Below are 18,774 nucleotides of genomic sequence, written 5' to 3'. Positions count from 1 at the left end.
TTAATCCCTTGTGCTGTGAGTCAATCTTGTATAATTAGCTGGCTCAGCAATGATCCTTAAGAAAATTCAACCCTTCCAAAATGTACCTGCTGCATATTAAAGTCTTAATTGGGACGGTTTTCTTTTCTTCTTTATTATTAGCATTTATTAATTGGACAAAGAGTTTCTTTGCAGTATTTCCATTTATGCATAAAATAAACTTGGCCCAAATTTATACCTTCTAATATAATTTCTTATCCTCTTCCCCATCTTTTATTTTTGATTCTTTTATGATTTTGGTTGGATGTTTATTTATGTTATTATCTTCAGGTTGTACAAGAGATATCAATTCAGAATGCCAGTTTACATGAACAGTGTCTCGATCCTGCCATCTGCTTCATCACAGTCACCATCTCCCCCACCCAACCCTTCCCCTCAATGGAAGAAAAGTCAAATTCTGAGAGAAAATGAATGGAAGTTTCCTCTTATTTGTGGTAATCAGATTTAAATTTAAACATTCTTGCAAAAGATCGTGGAGGCGGGGAGTGTGATCTAGTGGTAGAGTGCTTGCCTTGCATGCACGAGACCTCGGTATCACATACATAGAAAAAGCTAGAAGTGGTGCTGTGGCTCAATTGGTAGAGTTCTAGCCTTGATAAAACCCAAGGACAATGGTCAGGCATTGAGTTCAAGGCCCAGGACTGGTTAAATAAAAAGATCCTAGATCATATGCAGATTTGGTATGCTCAGGAGAAGAACCCAGTGATGCAATCTTTTGATCTCACAGCTGGACAAAACAAATGCCAGAAAGTTAAAACTTGTTTTGTGAGAGTGTGGTGAAGCAAGGGGCATGGGACAGAGGAATGGAGAGGGAAATGTAGGTAATGAGACCTAATAGTCTTCTAAACCAATTTTACTGTCATTTGCTTGGATGCAGGGCCTGGCTGCTGTCCCCTTTTCACTAAAGGTGGGTGCTCTACCATCTGAGCCAGATCTGCATTTCTCGCTGAAGGCTGGTGTTCTACATCTGAGCCAGATTTCCATTTCTGGAGTTATGCTAGTTAATGGGAGATAAAAGTCATAAAGATTTGAATACCTGGCCTGACTTTAACCTGATTCTTAGTTCTCAGCCTCCTCCATAGCCAGGATTACAGGCATTAGATTCTTGTGGCTGGCTTCTTACTGTGATTTCATACATGCACACAAAGCACTTCAATTCTATTCACTCCTTCCTGGAAGATCTATGCAGATCACTTCAAAGCACAACAGTAAACGAAGGAATACAACCACTCTGTTAGAACTAAAACTCGCGAAGAAGATTCGGGTGACTAAATAAATCTTCAAAGGAAAGCAGCATAACAACTTAAACTTGTATAGACAATTATATTTCTAAAAGCATATGGAAGGTTGGGCAGTGGCTTAGTTGTAGAGTGCTTGCCTAGCATACACAAAGCCCTGGGTTTAATTCCTTAGTACCATATACACAGAAAAAAAGCCAGAAGTGATACTATGGCTCAAATGGCAGAGTGCTAGCCTTGGGCAAAAGAAGCACAAGGAAAGTTACCAGGTACTGAATTCAAACCCCTGGATTGGCAATAAAAACAAAACAAAACAAAAATGCATACAGGGATGAAAAAGAGTGACAGTGCTCAGCCCTGAGTTCAAGCCCCACTATTGGCACACACACACACACACACACACACACACACACACACACACACACACACCAATAAATAAATATACAACTAAATAAATGAACATGGAATAGTTATCAAACATAGATAAATCATTCTCTTTCCTAAATTAAGAAATATGGATAAGTGTCAGGACTTGAAATCTCTCTGCTTTGATTCTCATGGTTTCAGCCAGCTCATTATGACTCTGGTTTGAGCATAATTCTATCCAAAGTGGGCGCCCCATATGGATCCAGCTGATGCTTAATTTTCCCTGGAGGAAGGGCTGAGAAAATGGTGTTAAAAAATCACTAAAAATGTTTAGAGAAACAGTTTTGTGACAATGATTAAATTCTGAACCCTCTGATCCAGAAGGGAATTAAAGGTATGAAATTAGATAATGAGATTTCTTGCTGTGTATTATAGGCCTTCTCTGGAATTATATCTCCAGCTGCAAATTTTGTTATTTATTTTCTTCTCCTCTAGGCCATACACTGCTCTCCACATCTTCACCTTTCCACAATCTTGTTTGGGTTGGTACAAGGGCTTGATCTCAGACCTGAATGCCACCCATTAGCTCTTTCACTCAAAGCTGGCTCCTGTTACATGATTGCAGTCCATAGTCTGGGACCCACCTTCTCTGTGGCGGCTACACAACTGCACAGCGGCTCTGTTCTGGTGTTTCCCGCTGCCTGAGTGCCTGAGTGACACGTGCCACAGCATGCTCACACTCATCCAGCACACGAGTGCCCAACACTCCTCCTGGCTCCCTCAATGACCTCTCCAGGGTGGCTCCATCTGTCCTCACGAGGAGGAAACTCGCGCATGGGGCTGCCCAGACGCAGAGGTGCGCACACCCTGGCTGTAGGAGATGGCCCAGGGGACGCTGGTCCGGACAGCGGCATCATTCCCACGCGAGTTCCCACACGCATTCCCACATGCGGGCACCGTGAGGGGGGCACGTTCTGATTCAGTGCTGGATTTCTACCTCGATTTTCAAAGTGACAGCATTGATAAAATTCCCTTTCTTGTGTGAAGTTGGTTCCTAAAGCATCATGAAGGAATCACACTAATCAGAGGAAAGGAGCTAATTCTGCTCTCACCAGGGTCTTGTGAATCACCTTGTGGACTTCCTTTCTGCTGCTTTAGGAGAAGCCACAACACAGGAATACTGGAATTTTAACACAGTTTATTTCAGCATCAATGCATAGATGAGAATTTTGGATTCCTTCACAGAAATCGCTTACTTTAATATAATAGTATAAAAGCATAACACAATACCAAATATTTACCCTGAGCATTAGAATTAATTCATTCAGACATTAGAGATTCACACTCCAAATGAAAATCGCGTAGCTGGCTCAATAGTAATTACAAAGGTTAATGGGAACAAATTTATTAGTGCTTTCTTTCAAACCATAGATACTAAATTAACATTCAACACCTTAACATCAATCAATGATTAGTTGTCCTTTATACTCCTCTTTCTGAACCCAATTCATGGTTTGACAAACATTATAACAAAGCAAAGACAATAACAATACTAGTGATTTCTACCAAGGATAAAGAGATTGGTGAGATTATAGAACACTTTATAGAAGAGCTCTAAACCTGCATTTAATTATCCAAATCCCCATGAATATAGTCAGCTATGGGCAATGGTTTTCTCCAAAGACAACAGGATCTATAGGAGTATTGATTGTGCCCCTACTCTTTTAATCATCCTTTTTATCCAGTTTAAATAGTTGTGCAATGGGATTTCAGTTCAACAGGTCAGTGTGTGAGCACACAGCATCCTGACCCATGTCACCCCTTCCACTGTTCTCCCAGTCAATCCCCTCCAGTGGCCTGGTTCCATGCTCACACGTGTGCCTCGAGTGTTAGAAGTATATTCTCTCCCTGGACCCCTCTCCATCTGTCTGTCACCTTCCCTTGAAACAACCCTGAACAAATACTGCTTTAGCTTCCTGGTGTTCATTTGGATAAACTTTAACTTAGTTGTCCACAGAAGTTAGATCATTGCATTCCTCCCCGTGGTATACCATGCTTTAGTTTATATGCTTGTTTATATTCACATATGGCCCTGTATATGTTTTCATGTGTTCATAATTTTGATGTAATATCCATAAATGAGACAAAATGTATGTCATTTGGCTCTCTGAACCTGAGTTTCACTAAATATAAGTGTTTTCCAAGTCTACCCACATTCATTGCAAGCAACAATATTATTCTTCCTGACAGATAAGTAAAATTCTATAACTGGGTACTGGTACCTCACACCTGTAATCCTAGCTACTCACGAGGCTAAAATCTGAGGATTATGATTCAAAACCAACCTGGGCTAGAAAGTTTGTGATCCCTTGGTCTCCAAGAAATGACTGAGGAAATGCTAGAAGTGGTGCTGTGGATCAAGGAGTATAGCACTGGCCTTGAGGCTCAGGAAGAGTGCCACATCCCTATTTCAAGCGCCAAGACTGACAAAAAAATCCATTGTACATACATATGTATGTATGTGTGTTCATGCTTATGTACCTATTCACATCTTCTTCATCCATTTGTAAGTCATCTAGGCCCATTGTCTCTTGTTCTGATTTTTGCTAAGTCTCAAACAATTAGAAATTGACTCCCTTGATGCATCTGATGGATACTAATTCTATCCAGAGCATGATTAAACTCTTTGTACTGTGAGCCTGTCCAATTCTGAAGACTTTATATGCAGTACTGTTCTAGCTTAAAAGGAATTTCTTCAACAGGTAAAAATCAAGCTTGTTCTTAATCTTTATGGAAACAGATTTGTAGAATTATGACTGCTCTAGAAATGAACACATAGTTAAATGTCAAATATGAGATCTTCATTTGTTTACTTTTTTGTTACATTACTTTCCTTTTGTTCTTTTTGGTGCCAATTACTGGAGCAGTTTCTCAGAAATGGGTCAAACACAAATGTCTATTAATCTATTAAATTTTGATTTTGTAATGGGATATAATCTTGATACAGAGAAAAAATAGCTCTGCAGTGACAGTCTATGCAACAAAACATGAGAGTACATCCACACATCAGATTGCTCATAGCTCATACTCTAAATTCCCAACAGTGTGCTATCAAAGCCAATGCAAATTTTGAAAGGATCTAATTATATTTTTCTTGGGAAAGATCCACAATTTAAGAAACAATCTTGCTAGTGATTTATTTTTCCATTTCTTATATAATATGAAATTTAGTAGAGAGTCCATTTATACAAAAGCTTTTCTGCTAGAATAAACTACAGGAGTGCTGCTGTAATTTAGATATATAACTGTCATCCATAATTGTAAATTATTCTATTTTTATTTATATAAAATGTACATGCTATTAAGTTATAATAGACATATCATAAATGTAAAATATGTGCAAAAATGGTTCAACGAAGTTATCCCATATTGTTCATATTCTCCATTGCTTATTAAATTTGAAAAGTTTTCTTCATAATCACGATCAAGATAATTAATTGTTGAACAAATATCTTCTCCATATATGCTGCATTTCCTGAGACCACAGCAACTCATTCTTTCTTTCACATATGCCTGTTGGGTGCCTATCATTTGTCAAAGACATTGAAGGAAGAAAAACAAAAGAAATAATACTGTCTATGTCTGCCTGCTTTTTTTTCCCTTGAGGAGGCTACCCACAGGGTGAGAAAGAAGACATCTCCACCTTGTACTTACAGCCCAGGCGTTAGCAGACAGCCATGGGTCCTCTCCTGGCCCACACCCAGGAAACCCAGCCTGAGTCTCGGGCCAGCCTGGGTGGCGGTGGGGAGGAGGGGCGCACCGGAACACCACAGGGTGTCATAGAACCTGGTCTACTAAGGGCAGGGCGTCCTGACCCCCGACTGGGTGCCAAGGGAGCAGAGAGCCTGTCAGTGTGACAGCCATCCTAGGGGAGATGGCACTTTGTCTGTCTGTCTGTCTGTCTGTCTGTCTGTCTGTCTGTCTGTCTGTCTGTCGTCTGTCTGCCTGCTTGGAGATGTGGGCGACAAGAAGGACCCGGAATGTTGTCCTGGGAGTTTCTGGTGCTGAGGCCGGACACGCAGACGCAGGCGCAGGGGCATTGATGGATCCGTGGACATTGTACCGGGACAGGCGAGATATCCACGTGGCGGTGAGGAGAATTGCTCTGAAGGATCAAGTTCTTAACCTCCTGAAAAGAATCATCTAATTTCACTTCAAAAATGTATCCCAAGAACTCCCGCGTGTCGGAAGTGGAGCTGAGGCTCTAGGGGTAGGACACAGACTGAGGGCACCCCCAGGCCCACAGTTCAAGCCCCACGCCCGGGAAAACAAAACGCAACATCTCCCCACCTCTTTCATCTAATCTCCCATCAACATTCAACTGAATCCCCTTGTGATTGTGAATGCAGTCTATGTTGAAAAGAAAATAAGGTAGGTTTTAGAGGATGACCTGAGAAGCTTGTTCTGACATACATAATGAAGAATATTTTTCTGCATAAACGGTTTCCTGCTCATTTTAAATGAGCCGGAGCTTCTTTTCTCTGCCTCTGGTAGACATCACAGCTTTGTCACTGAGCATTCTTCATAATCTTCCAAATGAGACATCAGCATTTTAGATCATATTTATTTTCTCTCAGTGCTTTCAAAGATGCTTGTGAATTCAACCTGAAAACACATTGAATCCGATGATATTACTGGCAAGGTTCATGATTTTATTTAGAGGTGAGAGATTTTTAAATCTTAAAAACAGAGTGACTCAATACATTTTCTCACATATAGAAGGTTAAAAACAACAGCTACCTACAAAAGGGGTTTCTTTTCCCTCCTGTGTTGACATTCTAAATTATAAATGTATATGCAAACCTACACAGGATCATATATACATATGCATAACTAATTGACTAAAGAAAATGGTCTGTGCAGGGGAGTGTTCAAATGATGTAAATTCCATTGAGCAATTGACGGGTTTAAAATAAAAGAAAAGTTAGTACTAGGATGCCAGAACATTTTGTCAGAGTGTAAAGTCAAGAGGGGCAGCAGACAAATGGAGGGAGGAAGGGTAGGAACTTGTGATAATAACACTGAATGTACACATGTGAACATGGGAGCAGGTGAGTGGAGTGGAGTGGGGAGGGAGAGATGGGAAGAAGAATGAGAGGGCGACCTGGACCAACATCTGTGGTACTCGCACTGACTTGTTGAGATAAAATCCCTTTGAACAATTACTTAGAGACAACTACATAAAATGATCATAAAAAATGTCGCTCATAAGCTTTATATTTGAGTGTTTTAAAAATCTCTATCCTACATGTAAATGGCAGTTTTGTTTTGTTGCTGCTTCGGCAGTTTTTTAAATTGTATTCTTCCAAGAACAGAAAAGAATGAATTGGTGTCTACAAGACTGCTCAGGAATCTGGCCTCTTCCTTAGCAATGGGCGGCTCTGCTTGGGTCCCTGGTCATGGAGGTACATCTGCGTGTTGTCTCCTTCTTAGACTATAGGAGGCCTTATGCAAGAAACTAGAAGTATTTCCCATACCATCTTACCACACTTGCATTAAACAGTGGAAGACTCTTAGTAACCAATACAAGAGCTCTTCAAGTATTCTAGGACAGACACAAACTCCATTCACTTAATTCCATTCAGAATTAATATGGTGATGTATAAAATTAGAAAAAAATATAAATATAAAGAATTAATGTCATTTTCATTCTTACATGAACAGTACAGTCCTTCCTTCCTTCTTCCCTTCCTTCTTCCCTTCCTTCCTTCCTTCCTTCCTTCCTTCCTTCCTTCCTTCCTTCCTTCCTTCCTTCCTTCCTTCCTTCCTTCCTTCCTTCTTGCTTGCTTTGTGGTACTAGTACTGGGACTTTGACTCAGAGTCTTGCACTCTTTCTCAACCTTTGTTCACAAAGTTTTTCCCTATCACTTGAGCCATAACTCCACTTTCAGCCTCTCACTGGTTAATTAAACATGAGTCTCAGATTTCTCTGTCTGCTCTGGCTTCATACCATGTGCCTTAGATTTTAGCCTACTGAGTAGGTAGAATTACAGGTTTTAGCTACTGGCACTTGTCTGTGCTTTTCTTTTATCTTCATTTTACATGGAAAGAAAAAGATCAATGCATTTGAACTCAGTTAATCATATATATTTGAATCATTCAATTATCTAAGCTCTTCTGGAAATGGCTTTTTAGTTGTTCCCAGTTCCCTAAAAGGGACCTCTTGAATACTGCTTTGTTAAAAAGAAAAAAAATAGCATTTAGATAGAATCATCCATGAGTTTGAAAAAGAAAATAATCTAAAGTTTTGTGCCCTTTGGAAAAATTAGATAAATTTTGTACTTTGGGCAGAATTAATCTTGCTTATTGTTTAAGATGATTCATTGACCAAAGCATGAAAAAAATTACTATCTTGTAATAAACTTGTCCCTGCTTCTGGTTCCTGGATGAGCTACTTTTTTTTTTTTTGGCAGTCCTGGGCTTGAGCTCAATACCTGAGCACTGTCCTTGGATTTTTCTCAAGGCTAGAGCTCTACCACTTGAGCCTCAGCACCACTTCTGGCTTTTTTCTATGTATGTGTTACCGAGGAATTGAACCTGGGTCTTCATGCATGATAGGTAAAGCACTCTACCACCAGGCCAAACTCCTGGCCCCTGGATGAGCCACTTTTGAAAAATAGAATTCATTTGAAGTTCTTTGAATGAAAATTATTTTAAGTTAAAATATTGGCTCACTACATGAGTAACTTTAAAAGTAGCATTTTTATTTTTTTAAATATTTTCTATTGTAATTAATAAAAAGATTACATGATATTTGCCAGATAGAAGGTGCATTAATTCACATACATTGATATCCTTTCACATGCCTTGGTCCCTATTACCATTCCCCCCAGGCCCCCATCTTGGTTTTCCCTCCTTCCCTATCCAATTTCAAATAACCAAATACAAATATGTCCAATATATCAGATAACAAAGTGAGTTACTGTAACAATATGATATAACCAAGGGACAGCAAAAGAGATGTGAGATAACATAATACATTAAGGACAACAATCATTAATTGTATGGCTTTTATTTCATTATCCTGGAGGTCCTTTCAATTAGCTTCACATTATATGGCCTCATGTATCAAGGTTTTGCTCTATTGCAAATCTCTGCTAGGAGAGCCCAAGGTTTCTACTGATTATGACAAATGAGGGAAACCACTGAGCCTATGTTCCTTGAGTCTGGCTTACTTCACTTAATATGATTTTTTTCTAAGTCTTTCCATCTCCTTACAAATGGGGCAATGTCGTTCTTTCTGACAGCAGCATAGAATTCCATTGTGTACAAATACCACATCTTGTTGATCCACTCATCAACTGAGGGACATCTAGGTTGGTTCCATATCTTTGCTATGGTGAATAATGCTGCAATGAACATTGTTGTGCTAGTGGATTTAGTAGGCCCTAGTTTCTGGATGGTTGGGTAAATGCCAAGTAGTGGAATTGCTGGGTCATAGGGGAACTCTATGTTTAGCCTTATGAGGCACTGCCATACTGCTTTCCATAGTGGTTGAACGAATTTGCACTCACGCCAACAGTGTAGTAGTGATCCCTCCTGGCCACATCCCCTCCACCATCTGTTGTTATTAGTTTTCCTGATCCTGGCCATTCTAACTGGAGTGAGGTGGAATCTTAGAGTTGTTTTGATTTGCATTTATTTTATTTTATTTTATTTTTTTATTGTAATTAGTAAAAGGGTTACATGATATTTGCCAGATAGAAGGTGCATTAATTCACATACATTGATACCCTTTCACATGTCTTGGTACCCATTTTCCTCCCCTCCCCCCACACCCCACACCCATCTTGGTTTTCCCCCCTTCCCTATCAAATTTCAAATATCCAAATACAAATAAATTCAATATATCAGATAACAAAGTGAGATACTATACCAATATGAGATAGCCAAGGGACAGCAAAGGAGATGAGAGACAACATAGTACATTAAGGACAACAATCATTCATTATGTGGCTTTTGTTTCAATATCCTGGAGGTCCTTTCAATTAGCTTCACATTATATGGCCTTATGTATCAAGATTTTGCTCTATTGCAGATCTCTGCTAGTAGAGCCGAAGGTTTCTACTGATTATGACAAATGAGGGAGACCATTGAGCCTAAGTTCCTTTGAGTCTGGCTTACTTCACTTAATATGATTTTTTCTAAGTCTTTCCATTTCCTAACAAATGGGTCGATGTCATTCTTTCTGACAGCAGCATAGAATTCCATTGTGTACAAATACCACAACTTGTTGATCCACTCATCAACTGAGGGACATCTAGGTTGGTTCCACATCTTTGCTATGGTGAATAGTGCTGCATTGAACATTGTTGTGCTAGTGGGTTTAGTATGTCCTTGTTTCTGGGTGGTTGGGTAAATGCCAAGTAGTGGAATTGCTGGGTCATAGGGGAGTTCTAGGTTTAGCCTTTTGAGGCACTGCCACACTGCTTTCCATAGTGGTTGAACGAGTTTGCACTCCCACCAACAGTGTAGTAGTGATCCCTCCTGGCCACATCCCCTCCAGCATCTGTTGTTATTAGTTTTCCTGATCCTGGCCATTCTAACTGGAGTTAGGTGGAATCTTAGAGTTGTTTTGATTTGCATTTCTTTTATGACCAGAGATGTTGAGCATTTCTTCATGTGTCTATAGGCCATTTTTGTTTCTTCTTCAGAGAAGACTCTCTTGAAGTCTTTGGCCCATTTTTTAATGGGATGGTTGTTACTTTGGAGGTTAGTTTTGGATTGATTCAATTTTTTGAGTTGTTGATATATTTTAGCTATGAGGCCTTTGTCCGTTGTTTGGTTGGTGAAGATCTTCTCCCACTCTGTAGGCTTCCTGATTAGTTTACTAGCTATGTCCTTTGCCATACAAAAGCTCTGCAGTTTAATGCAGTCCCACTTATCCAGCCTTTCTCTAATTTGTTGTGATTCTTGGTCCTTATTAAGAAAGTTTCGACCTGTGCCAAGGAGGCCTAGTGTATCTCCTGTTCCTTCCTGTAAAGTTTTCAGTGTGTCAGCTTTTACCTCCAGGTCTTTGATCCATTTGGAGTTAATTCTAGTGCATGGTGACAAAGAAGGATCTAACTTTAGTTTTTTGCAGTTGCTTCACCAGTTCTGCCAGCACAACTTGTTGAAGAGGCTATCTTTCTTCCATTCTATATTTTTGGCTCCCTTGTCAAAGACTAGGTGGCCATAGGTCTGTGGTTTAATATCTGGGTCTTCAGTTCTATTCCATTGGTCTTCAGGCCTGTTCTTGTGCCAGTACCAAGCTGTTTTGAGAATTATAGCTCTGTAATAGAGTCTAAAGTTTGGAATTGAAATTCCTCCAGCGCTGTTCTTTCTGCTAAGAAGTGTTTTTGCTATACGGGGTCTTTTATTATTCCATATGAAATTTTGAATTGCCTCTTCTATTTCTTTAAAGAATGACATTGGGATATTGATGGGTATTGCGTTGAATTTGTAGATAGTCCTTGGCAAGATTGTCATTTTCACAATGTTGATTCTTTCAATCCTGGAGCATGGGAGGTTTTTCCATTTCCTTAGTTCTGCTTTAATTTCCTTTTTCAGGGTTTTAAAGTTTTCATCAAAAAGGTCCTTTACATTCTTAGTTAAGCTAATTCCTAGGTACTTTATTTTCTTTGAGGCTATTACGAAAGGAGTTGTTTTCCTGATTGTTGCCTCATTCCACTCACTGTTGGTGTAGAGGAAGGCAGTTGATTTTTGAGGATTAATTTTATAGCCTGCTACCCTTCCAAGGTTTTGAATCAGCTCAAGGAGCTTGGGAGTAGAGTCTATAGGATTCTTTAAATACAGAATCATGTCATCTGCAAAGAGGAATAGTTTTACTTCCTCTTTCCCTATTTGGATCCCCTTTATTCTTGCTTCTTGCCTTGTTGCACTGGCTAGGAATTCTATGTTAAAGAGGAGTGGAGTGAGTGGGCATACTTGTCTCGTTCCTGATTTTAGAGGGAATGGCTTTAGCTTTTGGCCATTAAGTATAATACTAGCTGTGGGTTTGTCATACACAGCCTTTATTATATTGAAGAATGTTCCATAGATTCCTAGTTTCTCCAGAGCTTTTAACATAAAGGGGTGTTGGATCTTGTCAAATGCCTTTTCCACATCTGTTGAGACAGTCATGTGATTTTTTTGTCCTTGCTCCTGTTGATGTATTGAATTATATTAATTGATTTGTGTATGTTGAACCAGCTTTGCCTCCCTGTGATGAATCCTGTTTGATCATAGTGTATAATTTTTTTGATAATTACAAGATAAATAATAGACTACACATTTTGGGGAATTTAAAAGTGCACACATGTGTGATGAAGAATATTTCCATAGAAAAACAAATGTTGCACTTACAGCTTAATTAAAAAAATGTGATTTGGGGAAAAAAAAGTCACACTTCATCTTATGATACAGTCTCTAAATAGGAAAGCCAATTAGATTTTCCTGCAATGGGCAAACAACAAAACTAAAGTATTACAAAGCTGATTTACATTTATAGTGTACATTGAATACTTATTATCATAAAGAATATGATATATCTCACAATTCTTTAAAGTTATTATATTTTTGTCAGAGAAAACAAAGTTAGTAATATTCAAGATGAAAATATGTCTAAGAGAAATCTAAAAAATATATTAGTTTTTGAGTATGGCCCAAAACCCCTTTTGGAGAATTTTTAAATTGCATGAATCACTTTGGTCTTCTCAGTGTTCTCACTGAGTTTTCTTTCCCTGGTGCTAAAATTGTGCTAGCAATTAAATGTCATCTTCCCAGGAGATTCTTTCTGGTAGAACATTTCCTTTCTATGAAGGACCACCTAGCATTTCATCTATGAGGCACTTCACTCACTGGGAAAAGATTCAATTGGCACCCAGCATTGGGTATAATATCACATTTTATGTTCACTCTTTATCGGAGGTCTAATAGAACAATTCAAATTCCTAATTTTTTGCAGCAAAAATGTGTCAAAAATTTCTGTCACAAATCACTTTCTCTGAGGATTTTCTAGGCACATTTAATTTTTTGTATAAAGTACATCTTGTTCATGAACAAGTTCTCTAAAATTGCATTTGTATGCCAACCATTATGTCATAAATCTGGTGTGCACATTTATCTTTCCAGGGCACTGCATTTGCATTCCACAATGACACACAAAAGTAGATTGGATCTTTATTTTTATTTATTTATTTATTTATTTTTTGGCCAGTCCTGGGCTTGAGCTCAGGGCCTGAGCATTGTCCTTGGATTTTCTCAAGCCTAGAGCTCTTTCACTTGAGCCTAAGCACAACTTCTGGGTTTTTTCTATGTATGTGGTACTGAAGAATCGAAGCCAAGTCTTCTTGCATGCTAGGCAAGCACTCTACCACTAGGCCAAACTCCTGACCAAGGACCTTCATTTTTGACAGAAAACACAGGTACTGATTTTTAGCACAGACACTTTGTTGATTTAAATAAATTCACCAAAATGTCTAAAATATTAACTTAATAATTAGTCATGGGCCAGGAGTTTGGCCTAGGGGTAGGGTGCTTGCCTAGACCTGGGTTCAATTACTCGGTACCACATACAAAGAAAAAACCAGAAATGGTGCTGTGGCTCAAGTGGCAGAGTGCTAGTCTCGAGGTAAAAGCCCAAGGACAGTGCTCAGGCCCTGAGTTCAAACCACAGGACTGGCAAAAAATTTAAAAATTAAAAAATAATGATTAGTCCTGAACATTGTTTTCCACAATTACTTGGCTTCCCTGTTGTCAACACTGTCTTAGCCTGTTCTCATGTTCTGTAACGTATATTTTCTGATTTTTCTCTTTCCCATTTTAAGAAGTGATGAATGTATGGATATTAACAATGACTGTGAATAGTTTATGTTTTGAGATGATGAACTTCAATGAGAAGAACTCTGTAACTTATTAGACAAACTCAATATTTACTCGAAGTTTTATGTCAGCTCTGGGAATGATGCAACTTTTGTTCAGGTAAGTAGTTTGTTTTCTCATTTCCTGTTGTTTTGATTTTACTCTGCTTTAAGGGAACATTGTGATTCAGTAAAGATTACGTTGAGGGGAAAAGGAGGAACATATTTAATATTAGGGTCTAGAATGTACTAATAAGGGACGAGTAGCCCTATAGCTCAATGACCTCATTTTCCATTTCTCATGGTACTGAGGAAAGTTCCCAGCCACTAAGCTGCATCGGACCATTGATTTCTATTTTGTGGAAACAGGCTCCCCAGGTAACCCAGGCCGGCCTTGGGCACTCTGTACCCCTGCTCTGTCCCCTGGATGTTGGCATTAAATATGCACCCTCAAGCCCGGTCTTGCCCTCCCTTCTTCACATTCATCTCATTAGGCTCACCTAGGTTGTGTGGCCACCACATTCTCATCTCAGGACCTTGGTAAGGTTTGGCCGGCCACTGTCGCTGCTCTGTAGAGGCACAAATAGCAGTTCTTTAACCTCACTTGGAGAGGACAGACTCAGGGCCTCGATCTCAGCCCATCTTTCTTGTACGCCAGATTGCCACTGCTATAGATCAGTGACAGTTTGTCAACTACCTTCCTTTCCACAAGTAAGTGAGACTGGGTTTCCATGAGTGTACTGGGGAGGTGGGAAGGAATAAAAGGAAAATCACTGCTAATCACATACACCCTTCTACTATACTTTTTCTTCCTTCTCTTAAGACTAAAGCTTTTCTTGTGCCCCTCCTAAGTAAATGATGTGTGGGTCATGAGCGTGTAGCTGACCAAACATGTATAAAACAAATACTTGTTTGGTTTGGGTGGCTCAGACCTGTGATCCTAGCTATTTGGTAGCAAGATCTAAGGCTTGTGGCTCAAAGCTAGCTGTGTCAGAAAAGGCCATGAGACTCTTAACTGTAAGTAATCACCAAACTGTCAGGACTGAAGCTGTGGCTCCAGAGGTAGGGCAAAGTGGCAAGCAGAAAAGCTAGGGAATTATGCCCAGGCCCCAAGTTCAAGCCCCAGTACTGCCACAAAAAAAAAGATACTCAGTGAAATGTATGAAGTTCAATTCTTTTTTAAGCCAATTTAACTTATTTGCAGGTCTGAAAATACATAAATGAAATTTTATGACGTTGGGGAAAGAGCTGAGAGGAGGGAGAGGCTGAGGGCAGCTGTGTCTGGAGAGCAAGCAGGTTCTAGGAGGAGATCACTTCCAGGCTTCTCTGTCAGAGTCCCAACCTAAGCAAACCAAGCCACCCAGCAGATGTTGATCACCCCCAGCTTCCACTGGCATTCTTCATGCTTTCCAGACTCCTAGCTCACAGTGAACACTGGCTTCTGGTCGCAGCTCAGCCTCCAGCAACAGAAGGAGGGGAGCGAGGAGGTGAGACAGAAGAGGGGAGGGGAAGGGACAAGGAGGAGGGGAGCACAATCTTAGATGTATCTTCATGCCATTCTTCCTACTATAATAGTTCTGGACATTTCTAGAATTTTAAGTAGAAAACCTACTTCTCTCTGTCACGAAGTCTATCCATTACAACAATCCTTATCTCCTGTGTTACTTATGAGACTTCCACACCATCCCAGATAGCTTTTGGTTTGAACTCCCTGGACTTTCTGCCTGGACTCTGTCTTTCCACAGTGATTGCAGTGCCAGCAGCATTCCCATTTCTGTGGGCACAGAGTCAGGTCCTGCTCTCACAGGCCGCGCGAATGCAGGCATACTAATTACTTTTGAAGCATCCTGCTTATAATCAACACAATATCTGCCATGTAATTTATTCTTTTTTCTTAGCCAGAAGCTCATTAGCAGTCATAGGACTGGGAACGTTAATATTCCCAAGATGAATGATACAGAAGATTCATTATCTTTAAACCACACTGGAACCAGTGAACCGAATCATTTTATATGATTACAATGATCTTCTAAGCAATGAACTCAGAGAAATTTAACTAAATGCTTAAATGGCCTTTTGACCCACAGGGAATCGTCCATCTATAGCTCGATAATTTAATATCTTAATGCCAGAAAAATAATATGCATGTTGTCTTTAATTCAACGTTCTCTCTTCTGTTTTTCAGTCAAATAATCCTCAGCTAATTAGGCTACTGAAAAATAAGCAGTTTTCTTCTTGGTTACTGTCTGTCAATACCTCTGCTATACTTGTTTTGGTGAAAATCTATGACAATTCAGCCTGCCTACATCCATTTTTGTAGACTTCTAATGTTTTAACAGCATGCTTCAAGACAGTTTTGAACACCCACCAACCATAATCTCTGATGATTATTTGGAAACTAGTAATTAAGCTAGGTATAGCTTCAGATATTGCATGAAATATATGTACTTGGGAAAGATTTTCCTTGTGGGGTCATAGTAGCTCTTATCTGCAATTCCAGCTACTATGTACAAAGTACACATCATCTTTAAATATGCAGAGATTGAATGTCAGAGGTTTAAGACCCTTGGAAAAGATCTTAGCAGGCACCATAGCAACAAAACAGCCAGGCATTGCAGTAAGTTCCTGCTGCATGGGAAATGTAGACAGGAAGATCCTGATCAAAACCTGGCCTAGGCAAACAATTGGCCTTTACAAAAAGTAATGAAAGAAGATGGATTACTGGTATGGACAAAGTGGCAAATGAAAAGTACAGAGGCCCTGAATTCATGCCCCGGAACCAAAACTGCAAAAATAAAAATAATCTAACTCTTCATTTAAATCTTACTTTGAAAGCACAGTGTGTTTAAATCCTCTTCACGCACCCCTTTCTGGATAGAGGATAGCCTGTGTGCAATCTGTAATTTACCAGATTCCTCACTTTATCATAGCATCCTCCAGCAGCCATGCAGTGTGCTTTAGCAAATACCACTCAGCACACACCAGGGGGCCTGGCTACAGGATCTGCCTTGTGGCCTGGTCTGGGGCCTATAAGGAGCTCTCCATGGATGGATCTAGCCAGATCCAAAGTGGCTGAGGACAGATCTCAAAAAGTACTCAGCGAAGCACATGCTAGACATGGACTTGAATTTGCCAGATTTCTCATGACTTTTGTAGTGAAATAGGATACAAATTTATAGCATATGTGAGACATTTCCTAACAGAAACAAAAACTTAATAAAAATAATAATTAGAGCCAGCCATCTGTGGCTCACAGCTGCAATTCTAGCTATTCAGAAGGCTGAGAATTGAGGATCACTGTTTGAAGATAGCCTGAGCAGGAAAGTCCATGAGAGTCTTATCTCCAATAAGCTACGCAGAAAAACCAAAAATGGTGCTGTGGCTTAAATGATAAAATGGGAGCCTTGAGCACAGAGAGGCTCAGTAATAGCGCTGAGGTCCTGAGTTGAAATGGTAGGACCAGCAAAATAATAATAATAATAACAATAATTAGAATAGTAGAAAATATGCAACATTATTTAGGTATACCTCTGTAGCATTTAAAAGTACAACAAAATGGTAAATTATTGTGATATTAACTTTAACTGGATTGGAGATTTTTTTCTTCATTGTCAACTGTGCATGAATACACACACACACACACACACACACATATATATACATATATATATATATAAAATAAACATTCTCATAAAATAGAAACTTAAGGGACTGGGAATAGAGCTTAGTGGCAGAGTAGTTGCCTAGCATTCATGAAGACCTGGGTTTGATTCCTCAATATCACATAAACAGAAAGGCCAGAAGTGGTGCTTTGGCTCAAGTGGGAGAGTTCTAGCCTTGAGCAAAAGAAGCTCAGGGGCAGTGCCTAGTCCCAGAGTTCAAGGCTCTGAGTGGCAAAAGAAAAAGAAAAGAAAAGGAAAGGAAGGGAAAGAAGGCAGGAAGGAAGGGAGGAAAGAAAGGAAGGAAGGAACAAAATTATTTCATTATTAATATAAAGACAAATTCAATCTCATGAAATCCAGTAATGGTTCAGATTGTTGGATGTTCTGTCTAGCAGATCACTGGGCAAAATTAAAAGACAGAGAAATATTGAATTTAATACAAATATACCAATTAAATTGACCCTAACAAGCTATAAACTAAATGTCATTTATTTACAAGTATCTAGTTGAATAAAAATGCTTAATTTAATTTCTTGGCTATTGAGCAAATGTTATAATTTAAATGTTTGAATTAGCGAATGCTTATTTACTATATACTTTGTTTTTAAGTTTTTACTCATTTAATGTTTTCTTGTTTGAGGCATATGAATTACAATGAAAATATAGCCATTTAGATAAGGATTCATCTTGAGCTTCATAGTACAAATGGAAATAATGGGTAGAAAAAAATTATTTATTTACAGCTAGGAGTTATGGTTCTCATCACTCCCTGCAGTTCCATTAAGTAAAATATAAACAGATACTTCTTTTGAGCGGTTTTTGATTTTTCGACCTTGTCCCTTGCATACCTATGTTGTGAAAAATATTAAAAAATATGTGTGTAACAGGGCCTTGCAGGCAATAGGTGCTGAAATTGTTGGAGTTAATGTTGAGTGAATTGACTTCAATTTTTTAAATTCACCAGTGACTTCTCAGATGAGAAGGGAGGAGGGCATCATTTCTGTGAATATTCTCTGCCACAGGTCAGCAGTTTACCACATAAACTATAGTAAGAAAAATTGAAAGAAAATCTCTGTAATGGTCTAAACAGAGATTTGAAATATCACTGTAAGTCTTGTGCATTCAGGAAAAATACTTTTAAGAGGAAAATGAAGTAAGAACTAAACCCAGGAGGAGGCCACCTGTGAATACTCATAAAGGACTGATCCTGGTGTTAGCCAGACAAGTTGCTTATATCAAAGGCAAACAGATACACAAATTTCAAGGTAATTGTGTGAGTGTGTGTGTGTGTGTGTGTGTGTGTGCGTGTATTCCAGAAAAATATCAGCTGGCCTTGTTTTGAACATCTCCTAATTGAGTATTGATTTTTTTTCCCCTTTCAAGTGCTGTTACAGTGAATGAGAGAAAGCCATAGCTTGGTCTGCCCATAACAATAGATGTTTACTTGCAGTTTCATCTTCTTCTCTGATAGCTGCCTTATCTCTCTCGCATATTATTTTACACTTCTGATCACTAAAGTCTCCCATATGCTGGATTTGTGCTCTCTAGGTATATCTTGGGGCTGGGATA

Source organism: Megascapheus bottae, chromosome 8 (assembly GCF_031878675.1).
Source record: "Megascapheus bottae isolate mThoBot1 chromosome 8, mThoBot2.hap1, whole genome shotgun sequence".
NCBI lineage: Eukaryota > Metazoa > Chordata > Mammalia > Rodentia > Geomyidae > Megascapheus > Megascapheus bottae.
This window is presented reverse-complemented; position numbering follows the sequence as displayed.